The sequence below is a fragment of the Oncorhynchus keta genome, chromosome 7, assembly GCF_023373465.1.
Source record: "Oncorhynchus keta strain PuntledgeMale-10-30-2019 chromosome 7, Oket_V2, whole genome shotgun sequence".
NCBI classification, from domain to species: Eukaryota; Metazoa; Chordata; class Actinopteri; order Salmoniformes; family Salmonidae; genus Oncorhynchus; species Oncorhynchus keta.
Window position 1 is genome coordinate 36582099 of NC_068427.1, and position 9230 is coordinate 36591328.

The window sequence follows — 9230 nt, forward strand, 5'->3', positions numbered from 1 at the left end:
CTCCGGAAATGGTCTGGAGAAGAGAGGAGGGGATAGGGTCAAGCGGGCAGGTTGTTGGGCGGCCGGCCGTCACAAGACGCGAGATTTCATCTGGAGAGAGGGGGGAGAAAGAGGTCAGAGCATAGGGTAGGGCAGTGTGGGCAGAACCAGCAGTGTCGTTTGACTTAGCAAACGAGGATCGGATGTCATCGACCTTCTTTTCAAAATGGTTGACGAAGTCATCTGCAGAGAGGGAGGAGGGAGGGGGGGAGGATTCAGGAGGGAGGAGAAGGTGGCAAAGAGCTTCCTAGGGTTAGAGGCAGATGCTTGGAATTTAGAGTGGTAGAAAGTGGCTTTAGCAGCAGAGACAGAGGAGGAAAATGTAGAGAGGAGGGAGTGAAAGGATGCCAGGTCCGCAGGGAGGCGAGAGTTTTCCTCCATTTCCGCTCGGCTGCCCGGAGCCCTGTTCTGTGAGCTCGCAATGAGTCGTCGAGCCACGGAGCGGGAGGGGAGGACCGAGCCGGCCTGGAGGATAGGGGACATAGGGAGTCAAAGGATGCAGTAAGGGAGGAGAGGAGGGTTGAGGAGGCAGAATCAGGAGATAGGTTGGAGAAAGTTTGAGCAGAGGGAAGAGAAGATAGGATGGAAGAGGAGAGAGTAGCGGGGAGAGAGAGCGAAGGTTGGGACGGCGCGATACCATCCGAGTAGGGGCAGTGTGGGAAGTGTTGGATGAGAGCGAGAGGGAAAAGGATACAAGGTAGTGGTCGGAGACTTGGAGGAGTTGCTGAGGTTAGTGGAAGAACAGCATCTAGTAAAGATGAGGTCAAGCGTATTGCCTGCCTTGTGAGTAGGGGGGAAGGTGAGAGGGTGAGGTCAAAAGAGGAGAGGAGTGGAAAGAAGGAGGCAGAGGAATGAGTCAAAGGTAGACGTGGGGAGGTTAAAGTCGCCCAGAACTGTGAGAGGTGAGCCGTCCTCAGGAAAGGAGCTTATCAAGGCATCAAGCTCATTGATGAACTCTCCGAGGGAACCTGGAGGGCGATAAATGATAAGGATGTTAAGCTTGAAAGGGCTGGTAACTGTGACAGCATGGAATTCAAAGGAGGCAATAGACAGATGGGTAAGGGGAGAAAGAGAGAAAGACCACTTGGGAGAGATGAGGATCCCGGTGCCACCACCCCGCTGACCAGAAGCTCTCGGGGTGTGCTGCGAAACACGTGGGCGGACGAGGAGAGAGCAGTAGGAGTAGCAGTGTTATCTGTGGTGATCCATGTTTCCGTCAGTGCCAAGAAGTCAAGGGACTGGAGGGAGGCATAGGCTGAGATGAACTCTGCCTTGTTGGCCGCAGATTGGCAGTTCCAGAGGCTACCAGAGACCTGGAACTCCACGTGGGTATTCGCGCTGGGACCACCAGGTTAGGGTGGACGCGGCCACGCGGTGTGGAGCGTTTGTATGGTCTGTGCAGAGAGGAGAGAACAGGGATAGACAGACACATAGTTGACAGGCTACAGAAAAGGCTACGCTAATGCAAGGAAATTGGAATGACAAGCGGACTACACGTCTCGAATGTTCAGAAAGTTAAGCTTACGTAGCAAGAATCTTATTGACTAAAATTATTAAAATGATACAGTACTGCTAAAGTAGGCTAGCTGGCAGTAGCTGCGTTGTTGACACTACACTAATCAAGTCGTTCCGTTGAGTGTAATAATTTCTACAGTGCTGCTGTTCGGGGCTAGCTGGCTAGCTAGCAGTGTTGTTTACGTTACGTTGAGTTAAAAGAACGACAATAGCTGGCTAGCTAACCTAGGAAATCGGTCTAGACTACACAATTATCTTTGAAACAAAGACGGCTATGTAGCTAGCTATATCTCCGTGTTTATACATATATATATATATTTTTTTTTTGTCACCTTTATTTAAAAAGGTAGGCTAGTTGAGAACAAGTTCTCATTTGCAACTGCGACCTGGCCAAGATAAAGCATAGCAGTGTGAACAGACAACACAGAGTTACACATGGAGTAAACAATTAACAAGTCAATAACACAGTAGGGGAAAAAAAAGGGGAGTCTATATACATTGTGTGCAAAAGGCATGAGGTAGGCGAATAATTACAATTTTTGCAGATTAACACTGGAGTGATAAATGATCAGATGGTCATGTACAGGTAGAGATATTGACTTGCAAGACACAAAAACCCTAAGAAGTAGACCCCATTTTGCTGGTGGTAATAACTCACCTTAGGACCACCATACATCTGAAACCTAAGCGGGTTCAACACCGGCCCAGACATCTGAGGGTGGAATAGGGGCGTCAAACCCCTATATATCACACTACACCAGGGTAGAGAGAGGGTTGGGTTGCATGAGGGCAGGCAGGAGAGAAGGAGAGAGAGAGGGGGAATGAGAGAGAGATAGCTCTTACCAGCATCAGTATCACCATCCTGAGATAGGAAGAAAGGGGCGGAAGAGGAGTGCAGAAGAGGAGTCTGCAAATCTTCATAGATGATGACTGTCTTTGATATCTGTTTTCATTCCTTTCAGTGTTAGTGAACGGGGATATGTTGAATGTTAGTGAGACAGAGAGAGCGAGAACTACATGCACACATTGGAAAGAATCAACCAAAAAACAGCAAATTAGAATGCTACCTTGCACTAGACAGAAAGTACACAGTGGCAGATTACCTGAGCACTGTGACTGACCCGAAAGTAAGAAAATCCTTGACTATGTACAGACTCAGTGAGCATAGACTTGTTATTGAGAGACCCAGGAAGCAGTTGTTGTTTGGGGGTTAATTCCCTTGCAGAACGACACATTTTTCATCCTTGTCGGCTCAAGGAATCGGACAAGCGACCTTGCGGTTACCCAACACTCGTAACCACTAGGCTACCTGCCGCCCAATGTTTACATATGTTTCCCATGCAGAAATATGAAATTTCCTATGTAGTGCACCACTTTTGACCGAGTCTAGGCTGTGGTCAAAAGTAGTGCACTATATAGGGAATAGGGTGCCATTTGGAACACAATGTCAGATAACCACCAACCAGGGGAAAGAAGGGTTTATAATGGGATATAACTGAACTGCTACAACATCTGGGTCTCCTCTCACTTGTGTATAGTCATTGCTACCCTCCTATCCCTCCATCCTCACGATTCTCTCTACTCTCTAATGGGCTCGTACACAGGCTTACACATGCCTTTTATTTCCTGTTGATTGTCTCACTCAGACATACAACTTGTTTATGGCTTTAATCAGTGTAAAAATAAAGTTGTGTAACGCAGTATGATAAAATCAGGACTAGAAGACCTTAAGAAGAGACGGAGAATGACAACACAAAAAGCGTTTTTACTATCCCAGGACCCAGACTGTGGCTCGCTCACTGAGAGGTGGGGTATTGGGTATGGGGCAGCAGAGGGACAAATCCAAGAAAGGAGTCTGGGAGTCCTGTATAGGGGATTATCCCACCAACACCCAGCACCATAGAGTCCCCTGCCTGTGGTCACGTGGACTGGGGGTCAGTGGAGGGGGCTGGGGGAGCCACGATCCTGTTCGCTCACTGCACTAGGCTGACCAGCCAACCAGAAGAAGGGAAGAAGGAGAAATGAAGAAGAAGAAATGACCTCTTGTTGTTTGTTCTCCTCATCCACCATCTGTCTGTTCAGTTCCTGACACCTGTACTGTCCCGTCAGAGCCTGACACCCCTGTCTTCAGGGACGGTGAGTGGAGGGGAGGGAGGAATGGGGCAGAGAGAGGCTCCAACGAACTGCATGGTGGAGCTGTGGGGGGATTGGGGTGAAGTTGGGGCCACTTCTATCCAAGCAACACACTTTCTAGCTATTTAGTCCTTTACCTGAGCCTACAGTACCCTGAGATCCAAGCCCCACATATTTAATAATGGACTTAACAGAACAAGCTCGTGTCTGTTTAATATACAACTCAGGGCTTAATATATATTTGTGATTATTGTGGGGGCGATGTTAAATTTTGTGTAAAATGTAAATCTCCCTACCATCATATCTAAGCCTATATGACACCAATTTCAAGGACATTTGGCAAATCAACTTGATTGGAAGTACACATACCGGATTGTTTAACAGGGTGTTGGCAATTGAGTTTTCAGAGTATTTTCTGTGCCTGCCTAGCTCAAATTCAGATTGAAATGAGACTATAGTGTCCATAAAGTGACCATTGGACACTATATTTATTGACTATATTTGTAGGTGAAACAGTTTTTATTACATCTCTAATTTATTGCTCTCGCGTGCTAATTTCTGTCCATTAAGAACCAACAATGTGCTATATTTTTGTTGCATTTCTGACAACACGAACATCTTTCCAGCCGAATCTCAGAGTTCTAAAACCAGGAGCAGAAACTCAATTGCTGCACAACAACAGCAGCAGCTGGCTTGTAGCAGGCTAGCAGCTGTAGCTAGTCAGCTAACACCAGTCGGATGAGAAGCAAGCTACAAGGAAAGGAAGCTAGCTAGGTATATTTAGCTATGGAAATATCTTCATATGGCTGAAGTCATCTGTGTAAACTAAATCCGAGCACAAACAAATAAGCTAGCAAACATCCCTGGCTGCTATTACAGCCAGTTAGCTAGCCAACTAGCCAGTAGGTACAAGCCAACACGACTGTACCATATGAACCACAACTCAATGTTGACAATATATCCTAGCCAACTAAGTTACATTCTTCCATAAAGCATAGCTAGATGGGTGGGGTGGGTCTGGGGTATGTAGATTGATGAGGGGTAAAAACGATCTGAATAGTTTCCGAAGACACTGTTTATATCATTAGGTTGTATGTATTTTTTGATATAGGCCTATTGTAAATGTGTATTATTGTGGCATCACCATCTTTAAAATAAAGGTTTAAGGAAATACAAGCAGGCACCATATTACTAGAAGAAGCTTGTTTTCATATAATTAAAAAAAAAAAGCTTGAAATGGTATTGGAATGGGATTAGTGTGGTGTGTGAAGAATCCAATACTTTAACTTCTATGTGGTACAAATCACATTATTATGGGAGCACCTCTAAGAGTATGAATTAGGCTGTTTGAGAAGGTTTGAATCCTAAGCAACCTGCATACACATTGTTTGAAGTACAATAGACAAATATCTCTACTGTGGTAGGTCAAGCTGTGTTCTGGAAAACCTTGGTAGAGTATGGGTAGAGTAGACATTGTAGTGCTCATGTGAATTTCTTTTCTTTTTCGGCATCAAACCAATGCTTCCTCATCACTTTAAACATAGCTTTTTGTTTTTAGTAGTAAAAAATACAATACTTTGCTTGAATTATAGCAGGAAACAACAGCTAGTACTGTGTTGCAAGCCAGATGTTCATATTAGACATGATGTTATCAAGAAGACATTCTCTCTTCTTCAGGGGTCAAGTCACTAGGAAGACAGATAGACTGATGTTTAGGGTTTACTATGTGCTCTAGGGTTGGGCATACCTTCGTTGATCCAAGAGCCTTTGATTGTAAAAAATATATATATAATTTGTTGCCAATGTCATACAACCGTTGGAATCAGCTGAAACAGATAATAAAACACTTCTTACTGCTTTGGATTGTGATCGTAAAAGGAAATGTCTTATGAATGAGTTGTCCGCCTCAGTGACAAGATGGCTAGAGGGAAAACAACTTTTATTTGCTTTTGGCAAGACAATAAATAAACAGATGCCTTTTAAACCGGTTAGCTGCCCACTTCTTAATCGGCTTACCTTGGCACAGGGACGGGCAGCGGGACAGGCGACTAGTACCTCTGAAGGGTCATACCAATGGCCACTGGTCCGCCATACCTCCAATAGAACACAAGATGTTGGAGGACCACAGGAAACCTAAAAGGATGCTTCACACACATGAGCACACATTGAATGACTTGATAGTGATCTGTGAGTACTGTTCATAGTGGCTAGTGTAAAAGGCTAGAGAAACAGAACATATTTCATCAATGTATTACAGTAGCATATAAAATAATTATTGGAAAGACATTGTATAATCAGTTGAGATAATGTCCTATTTGGTCTCTAGAACACCAACATGCTGCACATACTGTGTATGCCATACCTAAAGGCCTGTGGTGTTAAAATGTTAATCGTGACAGAGAACTCCCTAATTAAGAAATTATTTGCAAGTGCTGTTTGTCAAATCATTGAGAAAATGTTTGTATATGAATTCAGCAATATAAACAGTGTAAAACATAGTCTATGTTGCATTCATTTAAAGTTCTGACTGCCAAGTGCCCACGTCTGTCAACAAGTGTGTGGAAACTGTATGTCACTTCACTTTGACACTCCAGTAGAGCTGGTTTTAGTGTTTCACTACATTGAAGAGTGTAGAGTAGATTCGTCCTAACCAGAAAAATAGTCAAGTTATCCTTCCGAGTTTGTACTTATGTGGCAAATAACGATTAATAAAATCATAATGAATAAACATATATTCAACCAATAAATCACAATGAATCAAATCCGTGCATACAGGTCAGATTAGACAATGTCAACAATGAAACCCTCATATTGACACATTAAAAGGGGTAAAACCAGTATTGATAACCATGACAACAAGCTAGTGCCTAGTGACAGTGGGTCATCACTAGCTTCCACAGCCATAAACCCTGCTTATTTCTACAATTTCTCTTCATAAAATGTGATTTTAAATTTGAGAGTGTGGAGTGACCTCCCCCCTTAGCTTTAGACTGCTACTTGTTTGCACTTAGCCAAAGATAATCATCTAGGTTCCACAAACTCAAACAAGTCATTTGCTGCCAAGTCTACTGCCATTCAAACAAGCATGTGAATGTGGTGTCATGATGATGTCATAGTGGCTAAAAGACAGACTGCTGAGTGTGTCACATTTTTACTATGAAGGACATTAGGAACATATTACACTGAACAACTGAAAAACCTGTATCTATTTAAGTGTACGTTTTCACATTGAGTGACGCCTTAAAACTATGTAGCCTATATACATGGTAGTTACAGTACATTCATGTATTATTTGTGGACTATATTCTGAGGGATACTGTTTTTATTATCTGACAAAAAGTTAAATATCTAAATTTAGTTTGACTGTGTAAGAGAGGAGGCTGTGACCAGACACGCTACATGATATAATATGGTAAAATAATGTGTCCTTTTGTGTCTTTCTCTGTGCCCCAGACGGTGCCTGGCAACCAGCAACACTCTGCATTATCTCAGAGAAGTCTGCTACATGTCAGGACACTGAATAGTTCTTAGGTTCTTTCTTATTAATTTCATATTTTATACACAGTGCTGGAATGTAATACAGAGTGTATGATCTGTAGAACTCCCTCTGTTGGCAACTCGGGCACTGCTACAGCCAGTGAGTATGTGTGTGCTGTGACAAAATCTACCTCCTCATTCCAAAATATCCTTTGTCAACAACATTTGTATTGCCTTTACACATGTTTTGCTTTAATCTTTCCTTTTCCCTCTCTGTGTCGCAAGGTTGACTCGGACTCCCTGCTGTCCACCATGGAGACCTCTGCCCTTACAGCCACTGAGAAGAAGGAGCACACAGGATCAGGTCTGGATGGAGGCAACTTCTCAGACTTGCCAAAGAAACCGTCTCCTACTACAGTTACCAGAGGTATGACCAGTCTAAGAACTGCCACCTTCAACTACATCTCTCCAGTCCAAACTTCCCAATGTTTCCCTCTCTCCACTCTCTGTCTGTACCCTATAGCAATGCGCCCAGTCATAAAGTAGTGTCTTTAATACCCACATCAAATACATTATAGGAGTCCCACTGTCATACGGTATCTCTCATACTGAAAATATTTTCAATATAAAATACTTCTTGACTTAATTGATCGTGCAGAAGGTAAAATCCATGAATTAAAAAATGATTCAGATATTGACTTTAAGTCGTGTTTTTGTTTCGGTGGTCTGTGTTGGTGTATGCTTTCATATTGGCTTATTCCCCCGCTCAGTGGCACATGAAAGAGATAGATGGCGAGGGACTGCATGATTCAAAGATGTCAGAGACTGGGAGATGAAAAAACACTATAATGAGGTTGAAAGACCTTGTTCTTACCTCCTGAGTATAAATGTTATGAATTACTAAAGCTGTCTGTGGTAACAGTGGACGACAGTGCATCAGGGTCCTCTGACACCGGCGAGGACCGGGAAGTACCTTTGATATGCTAATGAGCTTTTATCTGATAGTGTGGCATTGGTTAGTTATGTTTATTGATAAGCTTGGTGGCCTGCCATAAGCAAAGCTATATGAGTATTAATTGTTTAGAGAAATACAAGAAAAATAGGACGTTTCTCTCTGTCCTCACTGGCGCCTCTACAAAGAAATGGTCAAAGATTGTTTCCAAAAATATAAATTATATTTATTGTCTTGGAATCTACTGTGGCCTATATCGGACACTTGCAATTCTTCAAACCCACATAGACAAACGAAGTATGATGGTTGTAAATTATGTTGTAAGTAAAATTGCATAGCCTATGACTGAAATGGAAAGTAACACGCAGGCAACTCTTATGTGATGATACCCTTAGTGGGTCAGTCCGGTCTGAGGAGAAAAAAGAGAGAGAGAGAGAGAGAAAGAAAGAAAGAAACTAAGAGGGAGAAAGAGTCAGAGAGAGAGAGAGAGAGAGAGAACCCATGCCAAGAGGACCTACGACCTCAACATGCTCTGCTCACACCTACTGTGATGGTCCGGGCCTAAACCACACAAAAACAACACTATGGAACACAACGCTTTTACTATCTCATCCTGGAATATACAAGATCTGAGGTCATCTGCCTTTGGCCTAAAGAGCAGGAACCCAGACTTCATCAAAGAAATTGGAAATAGAGACATTGTCATCCTACAAGAAAACAATTAGACAAATTCAATCCCTTCTAGACAATTTCCTGGACAAAAGGTGTCACTGCAATAGTGAATGTGTAAACTTGGCAGTAGAAAACCTAAACAGTATATTTTACCTCTCAGCTTCCCTATAAAACCTAAACAGTATATTTTACCTCTCAGCTTCCCTATAAAACCTAAACAGTATATTTTACCTCTCAGCTTCCCTATAAAACCTAAACAGTATATTTTACCTCTCAGCTTGTTCTAAACAGCAAACACATACATGATCAAATATAAATTGTACAATCAACTACTAAACTACTAAATACTATACATTCATGTACATACTACCTCAATTGGGCGACCAACCAGTGCTTCCGCACATTGGCTAACCGGGCTATCTGCATTGTATCCCACCACCCA